The following is a 25967-nucleotide window of genomic DNA, read 5'->3' on the forward strand; positions in this document are numbered from 1 at the left end:
CCTGCCCACTGCGCAGTGCAAAAGGGGCCTGCGTAGGGAGCAGGTCATCTCAACACTCCCTTTCCTTTCCTCTCACCTGGTTAATGAAGCTCCCGTGTTAGAAGAAACTTTGTCCAGAATCTAATAAAACCCTTACGTTCCATAAAGGAACATGAGCTAAGAGAGGTTAAGTGACTTGTCCAAAAATCACATACTTAAGCAAAACGTAAAAGCAAGACTGCGACCCAGGAATTCCAATGTCACTCCCAAGCTTCCTCGGCTCTGCTATGCTGCCTTCTAAGCAAGAGCAGAAACCCGGGAACTGCCGAAGCAACAGCACCAGCAACAGACACACGGCAGTCAAAATGCAGGTGGTCTAGGAAGATGATTTTTTTTTAAGTCTCCTTGTCCCCACCTGGCATCACCATTCTAAAAATGTTTAATTTGAAGCCTTCTCATTGCATCTACTCATAAACATAAATAGAAGTCAACACCTGTTGCCATGATAAAAGAAAATGTGTCTTTGCTTTTGGTGCCACTTGTTTTCTTAACCTGAGGTCACTGATAACATGGCAGAATTGAACCTGAAGCGAGAAATAAGACAGGCCCGCAAACAAGATGTGACATGTCTATTCTCATGTTTCATCCCTCTGGGGAAGAAATATTTTACTTTTCCCCATTGGTTAGAAACACCACCTGCTTTTCCTTATTACATCAACAGCAGAAGATATTCCAGACAATTCAGTTAAAAGCAAAACAGAAACTAAGAGGAAGAAACAAAAGAGGCACTGTAGTCCCTTGTCCACACAGAAAGACCTGCCACAAGAGCAGGGTACTACAAGCGCCAGGGCCCAGCTGATGGGCAGAGTGAACAGGTGTGCCTCTGAAGCCAAGGACAGATCCTGGTTTGTTCCCTTGACTGAAGACTGCAACACGTTTCTGAAGAAATCTACACACTGAGTGAATGACCTGTTTAGGCTGGTCCTCTCGTACAGTTACCAAAGGCCAGTTCCAGTTATAAGTTTCACCATCTCATCCCAAGAGGTAAAATTAGACAAGACATCACAACCAACTCTAGAAACGGAGCACCTTCCCCCCCAGCAGCTGCCTTTGCTCTGCCCGTGGAGGGGAAGGACACGTACCCGTCCTCAGGCTGATTTCATCAGGTACCAGGGCTTTTCTCTCTGCTTCCTGGTGCCGCAACCACACACACACCCTCCTCGGCACTCCATGCCTCTCATTACTGTTTTGTGCTGCAGTTTCATTCAGAAAGGATTCCTCAAAATGTAAAGGCAAACAGTAAATAATTTTTCAAAAAATAAAGGCTAACCATCGAATTAGTTTTCCAAAGGCCCCAATAAATGTTACTAAGATTGAAGACTGCTCAAGAGCATGACTTGAGTTTAGAGTACAACATGTCTATAGTTCTAAGTCTCTTACCCTTGCTTTCCTTCACCCTCTCTTCCATTCTCCAGTCCTGAAGTGGCCATTTTAGTTGCATAATACTTTAGAATTAAATACCAGATCAGTTTAACCTTTAAATTAAAAACAAACAAAAAGATAAACTTTTAGATCCATGTTGCCTTCCAATGATTATTTTTTTCCTCTAGGAGAAAGTTACCTTCATTAGAAAAATGTCTGGGCCAGGACACACAGGAGAAGCTCTCATCTGCTTCTCCACTCTTCCCCCTCTACTTTCTCTCTGTCTATCTCTTCCCCTCCCGCAGCCAGAGCTCCACTAGAGCAAACTTGGCCTGCGCACTGAGGATGGCTCCATGGCCTTCACCTTAGGTGCTAGAATGGCTCCAGTTGCAACTGAGCATCGCCCCCTAGTGGGCATGCAGGGTAGATCCTGGTTGGGCACCTGCAAGAGTCTCTCTGCCTCCCCGCTTCTCACTTCAGGAAAATACAAAAAATAATAATAAATAATAGTAATAATAATGTCCACATATTTGACCTTCCTTCTGTTCTTTCTCCTTCCAATGCTCTAATTCACTTATTCTAATAGTATTTACGAAATGCCTACTATGTGCCAAGAGCTGTGATAGACTCTGGGGTGGATATAAAAATAATAAAACATTGTTCCTATCCCCAAGAAACACAGATGTCGTTAGGGAGCAGAGAAGCCAACACCACTAAGTATTCTATGTGTACCAGGTATCCTGATATAATTCTACCTGATTTAATCCACATAAAATCACTATGATGGCCTGACCTGTGGTGGCGCAGTGGATAAAGCGTCGACCTGGAAATGCTGAGGTCGCTGGTTTGAAACCCTGGGCTTGCCTGGTCAAGGCACATATGGGAGTTGATGCTTCCAGCTCCTCCCCACCTTCTCTCTCTGTCTCTCTCTCCTCTCTCTCTCCCTCTCTGTCCCTCACTCTCCTCTCTAAAATGAATAAATAAAATTTAAAAAAATTTAAAAAATCATTATGATGTAGATCAGGTGTCCCCAAACTATGGCCCGCGTGCCACATGCGGCCCCCTGAGGCCATTTATCCGGCCCTTGCCGCACTTCCAGAAGGGGGACCTCTTTCATTGGTGGTCAGTGAGAGGAGCACATTGACCATCTCATTAGCCAAAAGCAGGCCCATAGTTCCCATTGAAATACTGGTCAGTTTGTTGATTTAAATTTACTTGTTCTTTATTTTAAATATTGTATTTGTTCCCATTTTGGTTTTTTACTTTAAAATAAGATAAGTGCAGTGTGCATAGGGATTTGTTCACAGGTTTTTTTTACAGTCTGGCCCTCCAACGGTCTGAGGGACAGTGAACTGGCCCCTGTGTAAAAAGTTTGGGGACCCCTGATGTAGATATTATTTTATCATTAAAATAATAATAAAACATTGAGAAACCAAGGACTCAGTAAATCACTTAAGTTCATGAAACAACTCATACTACAAATCAGTATAAATATCCTTTTACAGTATTTCACTGAGGCAGATACCTAGTACACATATTAAAGTTAAAATGCAGTAATAATAGCTACCATTTATGATATATTTACTACAAGCCAGGTACTGTCCTAAGAGCTCTATACAGCTTAGCTGATTTCTCACACCAACTCTGTGAAGCAGGTATTCTTGTTAGCACCCTGAAGCATTGTGGTGGAGTGGTTAAGAGCCCAGACTTTGGGTTAAACTGGTGGGTTCAAATTTCATCTCCACAACTTACTAGACATAAGTTCTTCATTAAGTTATTTAATCTCCCTATGTCTAAGATAACATCTGTATAATATGAGAAACAACACAGTATTTACTCTATGGTATGAAGATTAAATGAGTTACACACTAGAATACTTTGAACAATGCTCAAGGGAAGAAATCTATTTCAAGAAGAAACAGCTCAAGTTGGATGAAGTAGAAGTCTATATGATTCCACTTACATGAGGCATCTAAAATAGTCAGATTCATAGCCTAGAAGAGTGGAATAGTGGTTGCCATGGCTGGAGCGAGGAGGAAACAGGGAGCTGCTAACCAACGGGCATAAGGTTTCAGGGAAGCAAGACTAGTGAGCTCTAGAGATCGCTGTACAACATTGTACGTATTGTTATCAATACTGTACCACACACTTAAAAATTTAAGAGGATAATTCTCATGTTCAATGTTTTTACCACAAGAATTTTTTTTCTTTTTAAGACAAAATATTACCACCTCTTCCTAATCCTTCAGCATTTTCCTTGCCCTAAAGTTTACTAAATATTTATATGAAGAAAGGAAGGGAGGGTGGCAGAGAAAGAAACAAGTCCCTCATTTTTTTTTAATGGCCTGAAAAGGTTTAAGCTGTTAAGTAACATCACTAGTATAACATTTCTTTTAGAACATGAAGCTCACATGCAGAACAGTTAAAGATAAGCTATCCCACAGTATAGGCAGCTCTTGCTCAAACATAAACTGCTTGGTAGGACTTGATTATTTCATCAATATCTAAATTGAAAAAGATGACATTTAACCTGATTTTATTGGCCCACTTTAAAATTGTTATCTTTCCCACTGACCTCAATATCATCACACATTAAAAGAAATTATAAGTTGGAAGAAACTGCACCTGACTAGGTAGCTACACATTCTAATGTGTGGAGAGAATAATCCCATCTTCAAAATCATTTTTGAAGTCGATCATTGACAATGGCTGCCTTTTAAGGAAAGCTGTATTGCCTAGGCCAGGGTAGTCAACCTTTTTATACCTACCGCCCACTTTTGTATCTCTGTTAGCAGTAAAATTTTCTAACCACCCATTGGTTCCACAGTAATGGTGATTTATAAAGTAGGGAAGTAACCTGACTTTATAAAATTTATAAAGCAGAGTTACAGCAAGTTAAAGCATATGATAATAATTACTTACCAAGTACTTTATGTCAGATTCTGCTAAGCTTGGCAGAATAAATCTTTATAAAACAACTTACTATAGTTAAATCTATCTTTTTCTTTTTTTTAACAGAGACAGAGAGAGAGAGTCAGAGGGAGGGATAGACAGGGACGGATGGACAGACAGACAGGAACGGAGAGATGAGAAGTGTCAATCATTAGTTTTTCGTTGAGCATTGCAACACCTTAGTTGTTCATTGATTGCTTTCTCATATGTGCCTTGACCACGGGCCTTCAGCACCGAGTGACCCCTTGCTCAAGCCAGCATCCTTGGGTTCAAGCTGGTGAGCTTTTGCTCAAACCAGATTGAGCCCGCGCTCAAGCTGGTGACCTTGGGGTCTTGAACCTGGGTCTTCCGCATCCCAATCTGACACTCTATCCACTGCAACACCGCCTGGTCAGGCTAAATCTATCTTTGTATTTATACTTTGGTTGCTCTGCTACTGCCCACCATGAAAGCTGGAACGACCACTAGTGGGTGGTAGGGACCAGCTCGACTACCACTGACCTAGACAGCTTTCACAGATCCAGGAGCCCTACATGGTGGGACTTGGGGGTGTTAGTCTGGTTGGAGAAGAGCTAGGGGTCTTGTCCTGAAGCTTTGTTGGCACAGCAAGCACACTACCTATACTGTATGTTACAGACCAGTAAACATGGCAGAGCTGTCTAAAAATGCTTTTATTCACACTTAAGATTGAGAAACACCAAGCATTTTAGCAAAGAATAACAACAGCAAAGTGTGGTGAGAGCAGGGGAAGGAAGAAGATGATGAAGGGACAGGGAGTAGTGGAAACAAAGCAGGTGACAAATGGTTGGCTTTTGTTTTCACAAGGGTAATATTAATTCCTTTGGTGAAAGGTTTTTTACAACAGCAAAAAAAAAAAAAAATAAAGGCAAATGTTTATCATAGCATCATTAAAATAAGACTAATTTGCAAATCAATCACTCAAGAACACTAAATAATTGGTTTTCTTGAAAGAAATCCTGCAAGTGGCAGAATGAATCATTTAAAGAGTCAAGAGAGAATTGAGGAGCTCCACTGAGGGTGCCAGAGACATATGGCTTTCAAAGTTGTCATCGCCACATTTTACAAATTCTCTTTCTCAAATGAACAACATAAAATAATGTTCTTGATTTCATAAAAGGAAGACTCACACTACATTTAAGAAAAGTTAAGCTAATCTGATAACTTAAAAGGCAGAGGCCAAATATAATAAAATGATTCAGGTGCTGTCAGCAAGTCAACCAACATTTATTACATACAAATAGGAAGTCAGAAAAGGTGACATCATTTTCCCTTTCACATAGTTTGCAACCTTGAGTATCTTAACTGATTTATTCTGTTTCAGAGGACAAGATCTCTTACAGATTTGATGAAACCACTTCTCCACTGCAATCACTGAGGCAGCCCTTCGAAATCTGGAAGCAGATGGGACTATCGAGGCCCTACAGTCAGGCCAGTGAGTACAACGCACACTTCGCCTTCAATACCTTAACCGTGTGCAGACCACCTACTTGTACAGGCGCCTACAGACTATCACTGAAGGAGTCTGTCTCATTGCTGGCCAGGTCGAAGTGTAGGCCAAAAGAAACAGTGCAAAATATTTAAAATGTAAAAGATACAAACATATTATAAACATATTACCTAATACTTTTACTTTTTCTTGATTTTTTTTTTTTTTTTGTATTTTTCTGAAGCTGGAAACGGGGAGAGACAGTCAGACAGACCCCTGCATGGCATGCGCCCGACCGGGATCCACCCGGCACGCCCACCAGGGGCGATGCTCTGCCCACCAGGGGGCGTCGCCCTGCCGCAACCAGAGCCACTCCAGCGCCTGGGGCAGAGGCCAAGGAGCCATCCCCAGCGCCCAGGCCATCTTTGCTCCAATGGAGCCTTGGCTGCGGGAGGGGAAGAGAGAGACAGAGAGGAAGGAGGGGGGGGGTGGAGAAGCAAATGGGCGCCTCTCCTATGCGCCCTGGCCGGGAATCGAACCCAGGTCCCCCGCACGCCAGGCCGATGCTCTACCACTGAGCCAACCGGCCAGGGCCTTTTTCTTGATTTTTAAAAAGATTTTATTTATTCACTTTAGACGAGGGAGGGAAAGGGAAAGAGAGAGGGAGGGAGGGGGAGAGAGAGGGAGTGAGAGAGAGAGGGAGAGGGGGAGAGGGAGAGGGAGAGAGGGAGAGGGGGAGAGAGAGAAGGAGGGAGAGGGGGAGAGAGGGAGGGAGAGGGGGAGAGAGAGAGGGAGGGAGAGAGGGAGAGGGAGAGGGAGAGAGGGAGGGGGGAGAGAGGGGGAGAGAGGAAGGGAGGGAGAGGGGGAGAGAGGGAGGGAGGGAGAGAGGGAGAGAGAGAGAGAGGGAGAGAGGGAGAGGGAGAGGGAGAGAGGGAGGGGGGAGAAAGAGGGGGAGAGAGGAAGGGAGGGAGAGGGGGAGAGAGGGAGGGAGGGGAGAGAAGGAGAGAGGGAGAGAGAAGGAGAGAGGGAGAGGGAAAGAGGGAGAGGGAGAGAGAGAGGGAAGGAGGGGGAGAGGGAGGGAGGGAGGGGGAGAGGGAGGGAAAGAAGGAAAGAGGGAAAGAGGGAGAGGGGGAGAGAGAGAGGCGGAGAAGGGGGAGGAGCAGGAAGTATCAAGTCCCATATGAGCCTGGACCAGGCAAGCCCAGGGTTTCCAACCGCAACCTCAATGTTACGGGTTGATGCTTTATCTACTGTGCCACCACAGGCCAGGCTTATTTTTCCTGACTTTTAATAGTAGTATACTGAAAATATTTTGAATATTAATTCTGTTATCAAGCATAACAGCCATTGGTTGGCTCTGGGCTCCCTCAGGCTGGATGAGCACAGAGCATAAAGGACTGAGCTCTGGGTTGGAACCCATGAGAGACCCTGCTATTCATCCCTGACAGAGCATCCAACTAAGCCATGTTTTATTATCTGTAAAATTTCAGAGGTTATTTATCATAATCCCCCAAGGGACTAATAAAAGTATATTTTGTTCACCACCTAGTATAAAGGGTTTTACAAATACGTTAAATGAAAGAAAGGGAGTATGTCAAACTCTTTATCTGTAGAATTTTCCTAATCTACAAACCCAGTCCTATTTTCAAAGGAAAAAAAATGAGGTTAGTTTTATAAGACATATTCCTAGTGAATCCACAAAAGCTTCTAGTAATCATCAGATTATTTTGCAAATGCCCCTAAACCTTCACTTTCATATTTTATAATTTTGCTAGAAATTAATCACAGGTCTGTTGATCTATAATTCCTAGAATTCATTTTCTTTTGAATAATTAAGGCAAAGTTTTACTAAATGCCTTATCTCTAGATACCTCAGCTTCATGACTGCTTTGAAATTTACTGACAGTGGCATTAAATTCCCATCTATAAATCATTTTAATTCAAATTAGATTAAGTTGGCTAGTTGTTCATTTAAAGCAAATAAAAGAAGTTAAGTGCTAACCACAGCACTCAAAATTTATATGCAAAGCTTCAATGCTTATTAATAACTGTAATTCTTAATGCTTAAAACATATAAATGCATGTTTAACAATGGGTGTCATTTTTAGAAAAATATATTTTGAAAATGCTCTAGAACATAATGATCTATTACATAGATAAATATTAAATAAATGATGTGTAATTACCAAATGAGTATCACAAAATTAATGTTTTTTTTTCAACATTCATGTTTTTTCTTAATTAGGGGATTAACCATTAAAAAAAGAGTTCTTAAAAAAATGAGTTATTTCTTCAGTCTCAAGATTTGTTCATTCACAATAAATAATCCATTCATCTGAACATTATTATATCCTTTAATTTACTTATATTAAGACTATTATTAAAATGTCATTTATTTATTCTTATATATTTCACAGAATAAGGAAGAAATCTGACCTAAAATTAAAGCATAATGTTAGAATCTCTTGTTGTTTTTGTTCCTAAACATCAATTCAAGTTGAAAATGGCCAACTACTGACAATAAAGAGTAAAGGCATGCCATATATATACTTGTAGTAAATTCTGTTTCTTTCTGTCCAGCCTATACAGTATTTCAAGGCTCAAATCACACCATAAAAATTTCAAATTTTTCTCTGCATTTAACCAGTAATTATGGCTGTGAAGCTAGGTTAACTCACCCACTGTACTCATACCAATACTGAAATTCTAGCTCTTCAGAGGGTTTTTGTTAATTACTAACAAGCCAAGAAAACTTACTCTGCATAGTCTGCTTCTGTTCACTAATTCAACAGATGTTGCTTCTTTCTACAATAATTTAGATCAATTAATCAAACACAGGTGCCAGTAACGTATCAGGCACTGGGCTAGGTCACAGGGATGAAAAACGGGCAGGGGGTGGCAAAAGACATCACCTTTGAATTTTTAAAAACTTATAATATGGTAGAGAATACAGCTATGAAAAATCACAAGTATAACAATCTTAAGAGGAGCTACTTTATCATCTGACCCACACATGAACTCTATGAAATAAATTCTTTGTAAAGTCTGACTTGCTATCTCCAGTTAGACACTATCTGGTCTACTTTGCCTTGCATATTTTTCTGTTACTGTATACATCAAAGATATATTAACATCACATTTGAGCCATCCCAGACCAGGTCTAGAGAAAGGCATAATAAAGTGTGTCTGGGATGTCAAAGACAATTTCACAGGTATTAAGAGTTTAAAGGGTTTACAAGATTAAAAACTAACATGATAAACTGGAAAATTGGCTCAAGTCAGGTCTCCACAGCATAATTTGATTAGTTTGTTTGACAATTTAAGTTTCCACACTTATCGGAAGTACCCAATTCAAATAAGTTTAAAATTTAATATAAGACTACCATTAAATTCTCATAATTTGGACTCGTGTTGCCACTTCATTGCTATGAAGATACAGACTGGCTTCACTTGAAGTAACACCCTACTTTTCATATCCAGAATTCAAATATAGATCATTTAAAGATTAGAGCAACTGCCTGACCAGGCGGTGGCGCAGTGGATAGAATGTCAGACTGGGATGCAGAGGACCTGGGTTTGAGACCCCAAGGTCACCAGCTTGAGCACGGGCTCATCTGGTTTGAGGAAAAGCCCACCAGCTTGAACCCAAGGTTGCTGGCTCCAGCAAGGGGTTACTCGGTCTGCTGAAGGCCCGCGGTCAGGGCACATATGAGAAGGCAATCAATGAATAACTAAGGTGTTGCAACGCGCAATGAAAAACTAATGATTGATGCTTCTCATCTCTCTCCGTTTCTGTCTGTCTGTCCCTGTCTATCCCTCTCTCTGACTCTCTCTCTGTCTCTGAAAAAAAAAAAAAAATCAGAGCTACTTCAAGATCATAATACTTCTTTTAAAATTCCATACACTTAATAACATCTCTTCAAATTTAGCCCATAATACATTTACCTATATTTTGTCCCCTTCTAAATTTATAACCAGGTCCATAATGAAAAATAAAGTATGTCTTCTATGGTTTTGAATCCTGAGATACTAGCATTGTGCCTGGTCCAGTGCTTAGTAACTACATACTTAATAAAATCTATCACAGAATCTGAAATATGGACTGAGCACCAGAAAGAAAACAGGAGATTTCAAATTCCATATCTTGCATTATCCAAGAGAAAGATTCACTGAATTTTGGAAACCTGAGTCATCAAAGAGATGACTTCAAGGTCAGGGAAAACTCCTCAGGCCTCTTTACAATCCAACGCTCACCCCCAACCCAACCACCATCTTGCTTTAATTCCAGGCGCAACTAAAAAAATGCAAGTGTTTTTTCACTATAATCCCTCTTCCTACCAGGAAATGGCAGAGACAGTATTCCTAGCATTTGTGCGCTGGGAAAAAACATGTCCCACATAAGAAGTTTGCACGCCAGTTGATTCCACCATCATGAGTCAACATACAATTGACCCATGTGTAGTAAAAAATCCACATTAATTTCTGACTCTCCCGAAATTTTATAGTCCTCCCTCGGTATCCACATAAGATTGTTTTCAGGACACCCATGGATAGCAAAATCTTTGGAAGTTCAAGTCCCTTATATAAAATGGTGTAGAACAATATATACAGTCAGTCCTCTGCCTCTGCAGTTTCCAAACCATGAATCAAAAATATTGTTTTCAATCCACGGATACAAAGGGCTGACTGTACATACCTCGAACAAAAGCCACATTAAAGTGGACCCACACAGTCCAAACCCATGTTGTTCAAGGGTCAGCTTAGTCACTTTAAGTTCATCCCTGAAAGTCTAATCATTTTTCATATATGAATCAACTTCCGTTTTTTAGACTTGCAAGTCTGGTGAAGAGATCTTTTGTTCCAAGTATTAAGAATAATGGTAGAATTAAATGTCTACCAAAATTTAACTTAAAAAAATACCTATTTTTCCCAACTACTTTAAAAAGTTTGAAATGATAGACTTGAGTCAGAAGCAATCCAAGAGAATATTAATTACTGACACCCACTGCACCACTTTTCTATGCCATCCCTGATGCCTACATAATCTGATCTCAGCTCAAAAATTACTCACCAGAGCTATGCTGTTTTAGTTTTTATCTATTAACTATTTGTTGAATAACTGCTGTGTGCCAGGCACCACGCTATGCACTAGTGGGAAAGGGATAAGCAAAACAGAAAGATGAAAACCTGTCTTCATGGAGGTTAGGTTCTAGTGAAGGGAAACAATAAGCAACATAAATATCAATTAGTGCCCTGGCCGGATAGCTCAGTTGGTTGGAGTTTCAGCCCAATGAGTAGAGATTGCTGGTTCGATTCCGAGTCAGGACACATACAGGAACAGATCAATGTTCTTGTCTCTCTCTTTCTCTCTTTTGCTCCCTCCCTTCCTCTCTCTAAATATCAATAAAATTAAACAATTAGTGAAATTTGCCACAGAGAAAGATAAAAGCAGGCAGAAAACAAATGAGAATAAAAATAAAGAGTAGGGAGTAGCAATGGCAACTTTAAATAATGATCATGTTAGAATTCAGAAAGAGGAGACATTGGAGAAACGCAAAGATGAAGGAATGATGTGCTTTCCTGTTCTCAGAGAGCCCGCGTGAAGAGCAGCAGGAAGGAAAGCCAGAGGAGGAAGGGGCGGGACCACTGCAGCCCAGCAGGCTACTGGTTCTCTGCTGCGCTGGAGCTACCGCTGGCAGTACTTTAGGGAGCATCGTTGTGGCATGATCTGTTTTATGTTTACAGGAATCGTTCTGGCTGTCACGTGGCGAAAAGATGGGAGAGTGTCAGGGAAAAGGCAGAAAGAACAGTTAAGAGACTTGCAGTGCTTCAGGTGAGAGATGGCATTTTGGATCTGGGTGACAGCAGTGGAAGCGATGAGAAATAGGTTCTAGATATAATTAGAAGCTAGATTCAAAGGATTCCTTGGCAGATTAGACGTGGAACGTTAAGAGCCCAGGACCACACCAAGGCTCTGGACCTGCACACCAGGAACACCGGGATGACTTACCTAGTAAGTGGAAGCTGGTGAGAAGCTGGTCTGAGAGTCTGGAGACCAGGAGAGGACTGGGCTGAGATCAGGCAGTCAGCAAACACAAGGTATTCTAAGCTAGGAGTTGAGATGAGTTCACCAAAGGAGGGAATGTAAACCAAGGAGAGGTGACCCCATGGCCTTCCAAAGCTAACAGTTCCGGGAGATGGGGAAGAATCTGCAGAGGAGATTGAGAAGAAATGACTTAAGGAAAGACCAGAAGGATATGGCGTCCTCAGGCCAAAGATAAAGTGCTTCATGAAGGCATGACTGTGTCAGATGCCTTCCACAGGTCAAGTAGCATGAGGAGGGGGAACTGTCCTTGGGTTGAGCAACACAGAGAACATGATCAACGTGACAAGAGCAACACTGGTGGAGTGGCCAGGGCAAAGGCACAGTGAGAAGAACTGAAGAGAAGGAATATAGCAAACTGTTTCCTGTAAAGAAAAGGAGACAAAAATGATAGAAAGATGAAGTGAGGTAGAAAGGGGTAGTCTTAAAATGGAAAAAACTAGCATATGTGCATGCTTACGGAAATAATCCAGCTGAATGGGAAATTTTTTAAATAAATGGAAACAGCTGGAATGATAGCTTTGAATAGAAGATGACGTCTCAGACACAAGTTAAGGTACTGGCCTTGGCCAGAAACATAAATAGTATATCCAGAGGTCCAGGAAGACAGAACATTTGACAGGGTGCAGGCAGGGATGCAGGGACATTTGAGAAAACATTAAAGAGCTGAGGGAATTTGGGAATGGGAGCTCTCATTTGGATGAAAGTGTCTATTTTCCTCAGTGATAGAGTAAGCAGCATATTCTACTGGGATACATAACATAATAAGATATCTGAGCAATGTACATCATACATCCTGATGTCTTGCTAATTCATGCAATGAGTTAAAAACTGGGGGAAAAATACATCCACACAACTTTCATGATTATTTTCTTTAAAACATTTTGTCATTGTTCCTTAACTACTAATGAGAGTATTTTGTTATAAGTGTATGTGTATTTTAAAATAAAAAATCTGAATTTCAGGTTAAGTTATAATGAAAAATATAAAAATAATAGCAAAAAAATGATATTTAAAGATCATTTTGCCATATGATATACAAATATCGATTGACTTACAACCTATGCAATTTATGACCATTTGACTTTACGACCACAATCACTAGCCATGACTGCTCCGCGTTTGTCAGCGAAGCTTTGCCCAGCTGGGTGTATGACAGTGCGGGCCAGCTTCCGGCAGCACTACCATCTCCACGTGCACCATTTCAATTTTTATCCCAGACTCGGTACAGCAATTTGTGTTTTGTTTCTTGGATATTTTTCATCAACCCCGTCCCAAGATGTCTACCAAGACGAAACTGTCTTTGCAAATATTAAACCAGCTGTACTGGTAATGCAGTGTTTTACTTAAACCTGAAGAATGTAAAAATAAGAAACAAAATAGTGTAGAGATGATACAAATGGCATAAAATGAACAAAGAAAATTATGATATATAACAATAATAAGAGAATTATGATAAAATATGACTTAAAGATTTTTATAACATCATTTCACAGTACTGTACATATAGCCTACTCAACTTACGACCAAATCATGTTACGACCGGTCTATCGGAACCAATCGTTGTCGTAAATCGAGCACTAGCTGTACAGTTTTATGCCTTCATCCAAACTCTATGCCCAGACATAATTTTTTAGATGGTTGTAAACAGCTGTCCATAAAACTAGGTTCTAGAGTTTGGGCTTATTATTTGTATATGTACTTCACGTCCACGTTTTGATTTGAATGGCAATGCAAAGTTCTATCACATTCTGTGTGATCTATAACCACTTCCTAATCCCTAGGCATTCTGAGGTTCCCCTGCACTCTGGGTTTGACAATATTACATACTGTACAACGAATAACATTTTTATACAAAATCATGTTTTTCTTTTATTGCCTTATATTATAATCCCTCATGTAAAATTTTCAAATCAAAGAATATTAGCAGTTTTACAAATGAATGCCAAAAACATACTCCTCACTATATTAACTTCTATATCCAAAGTATTTATATACTTTGGTATCTAATACTCATCGTTATCCAAAGTAGGTTGATGTATAAGCAAAATAACAAATGAATGAAATATGTTAAATATGCCTGGCTAGTATCTAGAATATTCTCTACAGATCATATTCCAATTTATTTTACAACTAAAAAATCTTTTCCTTCCAACAGCTAGTATTTTTTCCTAATTTGCTATTTTACTAAGTTATTTCCTAATTTGCTAATTTACTATGTTATCTTAATTTTCACTTCTAATTAACAACGTTTAACACTTTACTGAGTTTACTTTTTAATTGCATTTTCTCCTGCTGTAAATACTGTATTTAACATGCTTTGAGCATAACTGTATTTGCTTTCAGGTAAATAAATATAGCATATTTTTCCAATCTGTCATCTTGCTTTTAAAACTTGTACTGAAGTTTTAAAAATTATGTTACAGGGCCCTGGCCAGTTGGCTCAGCAATAGAGCGTTGGCCCGGCATGTGGAAGTCCCGGCCAGGGCACACAGGAGAAGTGCCCACCCTTCCCCCTCTCCTTCCTCTCTATCTCTCTCTTCCCCTCTCACAGCCAAGGCTCCATTGGAGCAAAGTTGGCCCGGGTGCTGAGGATGGCTTCATGGCCTCCACCTCAGGCGCTAGAATGGCTCTGCCACAATGGAGCAACGCCCCAGATGGGCAGAGCATCGCCCCCTGGTGGGCCTGCCAGGTGGATCCTGGTCCGGCGCATGCGGGAGTCTGTCTGACTGCCTCCCAGCTTCTAACTTTGGAAAAATACAAAAGAATAAAATAAAATAAAATAAAATAAAATAAAAATAAAATAAAAACTATATTACAATGAACCATGTCACTGACACAGACAGAAGAAATCATTCTATTCCATTTTTTAAAACTTTAGAGACTCTTAAATACGATACTGAGAATAAGATCTAAATTTTATTTACATTATTTTTATTCATATTCATTCCTTTTCCCAATTACTTATTAATACAATTCTTTTCCCTATTATTTTATCTGATTTGTTCAAAACTAAACTCTTACAAATAGTTGGATCTATTGCTAGATATATTTTGTTCCACTCATCTCTTTTTTGCTTTCAATAATATATTCAATATTATGCCATTATACATTATATATTCTTTATTTGGAGTAACTGCTTTCCATCTAAGTAGTTTCCTGTCTTTCAGTAGTACTGTTTTGCTAACCTCATCACTGTTCCCTCAACAAGCATTCATAAAGTATCTTACTGGAGCCTGAATTACTAGTGGACTAAATATATACATTAACCAAGGAAATATCATCATATAGTTAGCTTTCACAATCAAGAACTGAATTTGTCATATAATGAAGAGGCAGGGCACACACTGGTCCTTGATCAGAAACTCGGATCTGAACCTCAGCACTGTCAGTGATTTACCTAACTTCTCCTTCTCCGCACGTCTTAACTCACTCTTCAAGTAAGGAAAACACTCACTTCCTTGGCTAGTGCATGAATGCACATAAAATGCACATACACACAGGTGTAAAGAATGGGCCATTTTTGAAGTTACCACACTCTGACTTTTTACAGTACCTCTAATAAGCATTATAGCACAGGAAGTAAAGATTAGAGATTTTCAGTATTCAAGGAAAAATGACAGACTGTTACAACTCTATGTTTGTAGTATTTGATTAACACATACTGGATGAATTTTAACATCAGGCATCATTTTAAAAAGGGGAACAAGTAGAAGAAAGAACAGTAACTGAATTAATTCTAAAGGTTTCCTTAATACAGGATAGGAGTGAATACAACGAAAGATGTAATTCCCAACAAGTTTACTTTCAAGAAGAATGACAGGGGACTCCAACAGAGAGAGAGAGAGAGAGAGAGAGAGAGTGTTTTGCATGTTTTCATTTCAGTGACTGCACTGCCAGGTGGCATGAGGCCCGTGGGCACCACAGGGCCTCCGAGATGGTCCTGACACACACTGCCTCGCCTGCAAGACCACAGACGGCCGGACTACACTGATACTGCCCGCCCACCCAAAACTAGTGAGGGAAGAGCTCTAGTAGTCATTTTCTTTATGACTTTATAGCAAATATTGGAATTAAGTAGACTTGACAATAACTGCTTCAGGTTTTACTGACATCAACTTATCATAATGCCGACATTTCAAGAATATTTGAAACCCATTGTTTCATATGATAAAGTCACTGTATAATTTCCTTTCAAAACTACAAGCACTTGCTAACTGAATTATTAAATGGTGACTGTCCCGTCCTTGAATACTAGTCACACTATTTTAGTTTCCAATTTTCTCTCTGTTATGTGGAATAAGTTCCTGACATGGAGTCATAAACTAAATCCAAAAATATGATTATGAAGTTTTACATGAAAGCTTCCCATTTATTAATATTCTTTTATTCCAAAGCTATTACTTTCAAGTTTTTATTAAAACTATTCATTCTTTGCCTCTTAAAAGGCAGATATATCTTTTCCCCTGGGAAAAAGATGTATCTTTTGTCTATAAACAGGCATGTAAAAATATTACAAGACAGATCTAATATCACAGGTCCAACTGGTCCCTTACTACTAGCAGAGACAGGTTCCCATTTCTACTCCTTTCTTACTCAACCCCTCCCCATAGACAAGAAAACGGCTTGTTCTCCTCACGGCTTTGCCTTTACCTCCCTCCTCTTCCTCACTAGGAAAGTACCCTTCTCTCAGACAAGCTACGGTTACAACTCCCTTCCAGACCGGTTCAAAGCTCCGCCTGTCTGGTGGGAAGACGATTTTCCAGAACGTAAACTGAGCACCGGAAAGACAGAGTGCTGTCCCCTTTTACATTTCTCATCCTGTCCTTCAAGGCCGACTATTAAATATATATATATATATGGAATTTTTACTGACCTGTTACTAGTTATGATAAACATTAAATTCATAATTTTTCTTTCCCATGACTGTAAGGCGGCGGCAGGGCGGTGCCCGAGGCTGCCGTGCAGTGCTAGCCAGGCGCGGCACCTGCGTCGGCTCATTTCTACCACAGCCTTATTTCCTAAGTGCTGTTACAACACTCGCTCTGGAGACAAGGAAACTGAAGCACACTATGGTAATTTGCCAAAGGTTATGTGGCTTCCATGTGATCACTTAACATGTAACCATCGATGGTTACTTTGCCAGGCATTATAAAAGCACTTTACAAATATTAACTCATTGAATCCTAACGACCCTGCCCTGTGAGGCAGGTGCTTTCTCTATTCTACAGATGAGGAAACTGAAGTACCAGACTTGACACGGGCACCCAGGCAGTATGTGGCCAGCCAGGCTGCGAGCCCAGGCCATGTGAATCTGGAGGCCCAAGCATCACCACACCATGTTATTCCACTTTCTGAATTAATTGTGTGCCTGAGGTTCTGTGTTCAACGACGGCAATGGTCTGTTGAGTACTGCTTTTCTGCATTCTTTAGTTTGTTACATATTTAAGAGCTTAATATATAAACAGTAGGGTAGTAAGTGCAGTGAGAGGACATAAATACTATTACTACCTAATTAGCTAACTCTGTAAGTGTCTGATCTACCAGAGAGATGAGTCACGGCCTAAACCATACACTGCAAGGAATAATGCCGTTAAATGCCCTGAGTGCATGGTTCAGAGAAAGTGCTAACATTTAGCAGAGGCCAAGAAAGCTTTCTTGATGAAGCTAGACCTGGAAGGGTGAGTGAACACCTTCAGACACCTATGGTAGGACTACCAGCCTCGTGTTTGTCTTTCTCCAGCAGACTTAGGTTTAAGAACAGGGACTATTTTTATCCTTGTCTCTCTAGCACCCAACAAAGTTATCACTCAGTCAATGGCTGTGTGACAGGGGTAGAGAAAATGTTATAGAAAAGGACATTCCAAGCAGACAGAATATCATGGGCTGAAAGGGAAAAGCAGAAAATGCATTTTTTTTTTTTTTTTTTGTATTTTTCTGAAGTTGGAAACAGGGAGGCAGTCAGACTCCTGCATGCACCCGACCGGGATCCACCCGGCATGCCCACCAGGGGGCGTTGCTCTGTTGTGACCAGAGCCATTCTAGTGCCTGAGGCAGAGGCTATGGAGCCATCCTCAGCACCCGGGCCAACTTTGCTCCAATGGAGCCTTGGCTGTGGGAGGGGAAGAGAGAGACAGAGAGGAAGGAGAGGGGGAGGGGTGGAGAAGCAGATGGGCGCTTCTCCTGTGTGCCCTGGCCAGAAATCGAACCTGGGACTCCTGCACGCCAGGCCAAAGCTCTACCACTGAGCCAACCGGCCAGGGCAGCATTTTTTTAAGTTTCAGTTGCCATATCATAGGCAGTCTGTGTTGTCAAATTCCAGGAGGCCCCACAGTATTCCACGTGAATACACCCCCCCCCCACGGTAAATGCAGTGTGAATGGAGTCCCTAAGTTGTGCAGCATGGCCGTCTTGATAAGAGGCATCACTGTTCACAGCTCTTAGCAAAGAAATGTTCTAACCAGCTTGTCTTGCCTCATTGTCATTCTATGATATGCTATGTCAGGAGTCTTGACAAACTCATTTTAACTCATTTTAAAGAATATATGCACCTCTATGTTCACTGCAGTGTTATTTACATAGTCCAGATCTGGAAGCAGCCCCCAGTACCCATCGGTAGATGAGTGAATAAAAGGGCTGTGGTACATTTATACAATGGAATACCACTCGGCCATAAAAAAGGAAGGACATCTTTTTTATTTTCTTTATTTTTTATTTTTTAGTGGGAGGAGAGGCGGCAGAGAGACAGACTCCCACATGTGTCCCAACCAGGATCCACCCAGCAAGCCCACTAGGGGGTGATGCTTTGCCCATTTGGTACTGTTGCCTCTTTGTCAGCAACCGAGCCATTTTTTAGTGCCTGAGGTAGAGGCCAAGGAGCCATCCTCAGCACCTGGGGCCAACTCACTCGAACCAATCAAACCATAGCTGCAGTTGGAGAAGAGAGAGACAGAGATAAAGAGAGAAAAGGGGAGGGGAAGGGATGGAGAAGCAGATGATTGCTTCTCCTGCATGCCCTGACCGGGAATTGAATCCAGGACATCCACACACCAGGCTGACACTCTACCACTGAGCCAACCAGCCAGGGCCTAAGGAAGGAAATCTCATCCTTGCAACAGCATGGATGGGCCAGCATGCATTACACTAAGTAAAATAAGCCAGTTAGAGAAAGACAGTTACCATAGGATTTCACACATATATGGAATCTAATCAACAAAATAAACAAGCAAAATAGAGATAGACTTACACATAGAGAGCAGGCTAACAGCTGTCAGGGGTCGGGGCTGGGTGAGGGGGGTGAAGGGACTGACCAAAAGAGGACAAAAAGGGAGAAAAAACCTCATGGACACAGGCAAACAGTGAGGTGACTGTGGACGGGGGTGGGCAGGGGAGAGAGGTGGAGGAGTGGAGGAGAGCCTGGGGGATAAATGGTGATGGGTGGAGACTTGACTTAGGGGTGAGCACACAATACATTGCCAAAAAGATGTGTTGTGGAATTGTGCACCTGAAACCTGTATAATTTTGTTTACCAGTGTCAGCCCAATAAATTTTTAAAAAATATTTACATTTTTAAAATAACGTCCACATCACATATCATGGTAAAGAATGATTATGCGAGCTTCAGGGACTAGTGGCAGTGGCCCTGAGCCATTGCACATGGCCGACTACAAAAGCACTCCTCCTGGGAGTGAGCTCCGGCTCCACCAGGTGCTTTGCGACCAGGAGAAAGTTATTTCATCTCTTTCTGCTGGACAGCTTTACCTTAAAAAAAAAAAAGTATTATGTCACTGAGTTATTATGAAGATTATGTAAATATATGCAAAGAGTTTAGAAGCATGCCTGACACAAAGTAGCATTGAGCAAATGCTAAGTATTATCATTCCAGGGCACTGGCAGATAAATGGATTGTCAATTCACATTCTCCCGTGAAGAGTGATGCTATGTACCTCTCCCAAGACAGGACAGGGAGACGATGAAATATATTCGATGGAACACTTGAATCTATGTAAACACAATAAATTAAAATCAATAAAAATTAAATTTAAAAAAATAAAAAAAATAAGAGGCCACCACCTCGGGGGGCACTGGTGACCTCGCGACGCTGCCTGGCCGTGCTGTGATGGCAGGCTCCTGCCATGAGGCTTCTGACACATATTCCAGACCACACCGTTCCAAGCAGTGAGCTAGTATTTAATAAAAGGCCCGAGCTGAAAGCACGCAGTACTCCCAACAAGTTTAGAATATCACAAAACTAGGCTATTTTTTTTCTCATTCTACATTCAGGGAAATTCAATTTTAAATGTGGAAAAATGTTTTGAGGTTTCAGGTGAATACAGCTTTTCCTTATAACAATGGAAGTTTTCTTTGTAGAAGTGTTGCTACTAGTAACTGTGAAGGTCAAAGAGAAAAATTAAGGTAAAAAAATGAAAAGATTTGTAGACAGGAAGGACATACAAAGGAACCCAGTTGAATCAGAAAAGAAAAGGAAATACTTTCACGTGCTGTTGATTAAAGATGACAAAGACTGCCTGCTAGTTGGCATCTACCAGCAGGTTCTACATCATTAGAGGTGTTAAAGCCAAAGAATCAGTGTGAAGTTATTCAATTAGGCTATATTCTTACTTTGGGCTTAAAATACTGAAGAGGGAAATATGGGTGGGTAAGAAACAGTTGTTTTATACAGAAGTCACATGAATAACTTCATAGAATTCATGTGATAGACTTCCATCATTTCAATTACTACTTACTTGAGGGTGCTGCAATACTGGGCAAACACAACTACGTCATAATCCTCACTATAATTCTGCAATGTCAATGCCATCACAAATAAAATAGGGAAGGTAGTGCACATAAACTGAAACTGTTCATGTGTATGAAATAAAGAAACAAGGAAGTCAAATGAAGTTTTACTTTACGTGTCAGTTTCATACCAGTAGAGAGCCTAAATCCAATACAGAAATCCTGCTTTAAAAGAAGTTGAAACTGGCCTGACCAGTAGTGGCACAGTAGATATAGTGTTGACCTAGGACGCAGAGGTCCCAAGTTCAAAACCCCAAGGTCACCAGCTTGAGCATGAGATCATCAACATGACCCCATGGTCACTGGCTTGGCTGAAGCTCCTAGATTAAGGCACGTAAGAGAAGCAATCAATGAAATGAACAACTAAAGTGCCCCAACTACGAGTTGATGCTTCTCATCTCGCTCCCTCTATCTCTCCCTAGAAAAAAGAAAAAAAAAATGAAACTATTGGGGAAGAGGGTAGAAAAGTCACACTTTATTGCAAAACAAAGAATCATGGCTGATTAATTAAAATATGGCTGATTCTAGCTAACTATGCTTATCTTAAATGAAATTCTTTTTTGATATATATGCTTTGCATTAAAGAATAAGAATACAGAGTGCTATTTGGAGGGAAAATGTGATATATTTATTTAAAACAATTACTCAACAGGCTATACCATACTAATTACAAGCTGCATTGTGCAGCTACAAGTTGTGTTCCAGTAGAGGGAGCACTGGAACAGAGGCTGACAGGAGAAACTGACTAAGGTTAATTCAACAAACCCAGTGCTGTATACATGACATCCTCAATTCTCAGTAAAGGTTTTGAATATTGGTGAATATCCAAATTTAGAGATCTCTTGACATTGCCCACACAGGCCCTAGGACCTCAGCGGTTAGCAAACTCGTTAGTCAACAGAGCCAAGTATCAACAGTACAACGATTGAAATTTCTTTTGAGAGCCAATTTTTTAAAACTTAAACTATATAGGTAGGTACATTCCTTATCAAGGTAGCACCCACACGTGGTATTTTGTGGAAGAGCTGCACTCAAGGGGCCAAAGAACCGCATGTGGCTCTCGAGCCGCGGTTTGCCAACCAGGGCACCAGGTTATCACTTAAAATGGGCAAAGTAAATGACAACACCACAAAGAAAGGGCTAAATTACACTGCTTGCTTTTTTTTTTTTGGCTATGTATGCACTAACAGTGAAAATAGCACCAAGTTCTTGGAATTTGCCTTTTCTGGACATTTTGCAGTGTTAATACATGAGAAAACATCCCAAATAACAATCAAATAAAACAAAACTACAAGCTCAATCCTGCTATACCCAACCATACCTAAAAACTTTGATTCCAGTACAACACTGCAAAACAAACCTTCCAGTATGTGATTGTATGTAGAGAACATAACAAGTAAGAGCCCCACATAAAATATAATAAGCTCTGGAAACACAGATTTGTGTTGAAGTTCAGGACAGGCCTGCCAAGATGAGCCACTCTGGCCTGTGGATTCCTTTCAGCTGGAGGTAATGGAGGTGCTGAGAGCTCAAGAGAAACTTTTAGATCTCCCTCAAATAATTTAAATTGGGATCATTGCCCCTAGTAAAAAATATTGTCAGAGATTACTTCTTCATGACCTAGCCATAGAACAGGGCAAACATCTAATTACTGAGTATCTGTTCTTATCTTCCTCCCGATGCCCTTTCTTCCTCTGAAGCCCCAAGGCGCCTTACCTCTTTGTTAACTCAAAATGCCATATACACCCCATTTGAACTTTGTTTCTGAACCTCTCATGCAAGTGGGGTATCAACTCTTTCACATATGTATGTGGGGTTCCCATACATATGTATGTTTTGTTAATCTAATCTGTCTCATGACCAGCTGAAACCTAGAAAAGCAGTGGAAAGTGTCTTCCTCTCTACCATGTCCTTTCCGAAATTTGAATCTTCAAGTTCAAAAGTTTTGAGTGGCAATGGTAGTAGGGCAGATAGTGGTCTGTTTCCAGGACTGTTTCAAGTCAAGGATAATAGCAAGACATACTTGAAGAGGCAAAGGTACCTCTGATGAAACGAAAAACCTAAAAAGATTGCCTATTCAAAACAGGGGCTCAATTAGCTGATATTGTTGTAACTCATCAAGGAAATGAAACCCTTAAACTTAAGCCAATACAAATACCCAAGATTTCAGATGCTTCTTTTACTATATAACTCATTTAATACAGATTAAAAACTACACTCAAGGGCTTGATCTTTTTTAGAGGTTTCTGTTAAAGGACTCTTCCAATTAGAGAAGTTCATGACTAAGTGCTATGCTTTACCCACCCTGTAGTAACTCTTCGCCAAGGATTTCTAGTACTACAACATTTAAGGAGGCATGAGCTTGGGGGGGGGGGGGGGGGGGTTGAAAGTAAAGTTTAAAGCAGAATGGTAGGCGAAGAGGGGGGATCAGATTCAACAGATGTTTCATCTTTTTATAACTAAAAACCTCCAGTGACTGTCCCAGCATAAGACTGTCCCAGGGACTGTCAGCCTAACCACTCCCAACACAACAACAAAAAAACCCTCATTCTATTTTCATGACCACCCCATTGCCACGCTTCACTCACTTTATGCTTCAAACACTACTTTGATTTTTCTGTGCCATTATACTCTGCTCAGTCCATCTTAAATGCCCAGTATGAGCAACAGAAAGAGGTTTTGCTTTTTTAATCCTGACTCTGTACCAGTGACCTTGTCATTTACCTGCTGTGAGCTATTTCCACATCCAGCATTAGGGGACCTGTCGCACACCTCTTTCAGAGTCAGAAGGACTACAGGAGACAAACGCATGTTCAGTAATAGTGTAGCTAGTACATACTAAAGCACTGCATCTCCTTTCCCAGCTCCCTCTACATCTCTTGAATTCCTGCTCACACTACACACCCCAGTTTAAATAAGTCTGTCACTGTAAAACCTCCTTAATTCTGGGTTTTCCTTACTTCCCCCTCCCCAGAGGAATGGGAGTCTGTCCCAACACACTGAAAGGGAGAGCACTGCATTCTACTTGCTTGTGGGCGGTCTCTCTGTGCCACTAAAATGACAACCTCCAGGGTGGGATCTTTATCTAACTACTGCCTACTTCAAGTCTGACAGAATCAATAAGGGAAGTTTAATTAGCATTTGTTCTATAGAAAAATGAATTTCACTAAATTGTGACCAACTGAAAACCTTAGATGGTCTTTCAAATATTGTATAATACATTTTAAAAAAAGGAACAATTCTAACTTATGGTGGAATTTTTTTTAATGCTTCTGCGTATTATTCATTCATTTAATTTGTTTATTAAATAAGTATCATCTATGGGTTAGGACTACATCAGTGAACTAAAAGAACAAAATACCTTGTCCCTGTGGGCCTTATATTTCCATAGGTAAATCTGTGAAAGAAATAATCACTACAATTTGTCGACATTAAGTAAGGTTCAAAAAGATCAACAGACAAAACAAACAAAAAACTCTTGACCGCACATAAAATTGAGCTATTTAAAATTAACCCAGATTTAATGAATCAAACAAACAAAATTGATTTAGTGTCCCTAAAAACATGCTTACATCAGGGACTCATTTCTTTATAGCTAAAAATAATTCTTGTGACTTCTCTTTCATGAGGTTAGTAGTCGTTGTGAGTTACAAGGATTTCCCATGTACAACTGCATCCACTGCAGGATCCTAATCTGAAATGTGGCAACTGTTGTTCAATGTGGCATATTTCAAAGCCTGTTTATGACCTTAAATGATTCTTCATTTTATAAGTGCAGAGCTTTTACGAAACTTTGTATCAGGGGTTCTATTCTAAGCAATGCTTCCCCCAAACCAGTGGCATAGGCTTTATTTCCCAGAACTGAGTCAGGACCACGTCCTCACTGCATGCACCTTGACGTCAAGCAGGCAACCCAGGCGCTACAGGACCAGGCTGAGACCTAGAGGTGTCCACAGGTTCTGCACACCAACTTTCTCAATCTTAATTCCTGCTTCACCCTCTTTGTTACATCCAATCTGACACCCAAGCATGCCCTACCAGGGGTAATCAAACTTTCTATAAAAACCGCCCACTTTTGCAGTGCTGGTCAACCTCGTCCCTACCACCCACTAGTGGGCGGTCCAGCTTTCATGGTGGGCCAATCGCGGCGCCATTTGGTTGCTCTGCTACCGCCCATCATGAAAGCTGAAACGCCCACTAGTGGGCGGTAGGGACTAGGTTGACCAGCTCTGCAAAAGTGGGCGGCTTTTATAAAAAGTTTGACTACCTCTGCATGCTTTCCTTTCTTCATTTCAATTCCCCAGCATAAAGGGCCTTTACTCATTTCCACTGTTAAAATACTACAGTACTTAACAACATACCATTTCCATCAGGACAGGTTTCTGGCTTTTCCTGTTCCAGGTAACCTTAACCTCTTTGAATTCAACAGCCCTGAAAGCCTTTCTTATGGATCTTAGCAAATCTTATCCTGCTTTAGTCCCTCCTGACTCCCCTACTGAAGTATCAACACTCCTCATCATTCTGCTCACAACATCTGGAAACGGTGCTGACACACAAGGGGCGCTCAATCTTCCTAACAGATAAGAGTCAACAACATAATATCCCAAAACCCTGCACCTGCCAATAGCTGAACACTAGGAAATTTCATTTAGAGATCTCTGGAAAACATTATTCAGTTTCAAAATCACAAACAAGATTGTTATTTCTATGCCAGAAGAAACAAAAAGTGGTCTGGGTATCCCAAGCAGAGAATGCCGAGAAAAAGAATCCGGATCAATTGACTTGAACGCCAGGTGACCTGCTGAAGGGCCCTAAAGGCACAGGTGGTTCCTCTAAGAGAGGTTTTCTCTAAAGCTGTACTTTTTGGACATTTTGGACTTTAATGTGCCAACTTAACATTTTGCTGGGAGCCTCCTCCTGCTTCACTAATTAGCAGTCCTATAAATAAAAAGGGAGGTCGGTCATGACATCTCTGGGACAAAAAATGCTGTGAGCTGGGGTTTAGGCTTATGGTTTCTACGTGTGGAGTTGTCTAAACGGGGCTCGCTTCCCCGAGAGCCTACAGAGAAGGGGTGAGAAGCATAAACGTCAGATGAATGGTGAATGGGCCCCAGGTTGACAGGGCTTTCTTCAAGCCCCAGCCGCAGGGAAGAAATAACATCAAATGCACCCTAAAGGAAACAAAAACTGAATTACGAAATGCAACGTTTGAAAAGCATCAGCGGTGTGTCTTAGCGAGGCTGAAGTCTCAACCCCTCCCCACTT

At 40.9% G+C, this 25967-nt stretch overlaps 1 protein-coding gene across 1 annotated transcript in view; it reads right to left on the minus strand.

Moving 5' to 3' along the window:
* Nucleotides 1–25967, minus strand: part of SLC2A13 (solute carrier family 2 member 13) — a 359257-nt gene that overhangs the window by 331641 nt on the left and 1649 nt on the right. The gene's annotated exons all lie outside the window — the stretch shown is intronic.

The sequence above is a fragment of the Saccopteryx leptura genome, chromosome 2 (assembly GCF_036850995.1).
Source record: "Saccopteryx leptura isolate mSacLep1 chromosome 2, mSacLep1_pri_phased_curated, whole genome shotgun sequence".
In the NCBI taxonomy this organism is placed as follows: Eukaryota; Metazoa; Chordata; class Mammalia; order Chiroptera; family Emballonuridae; genus Saccopteryx; species Saccopteryx leptura.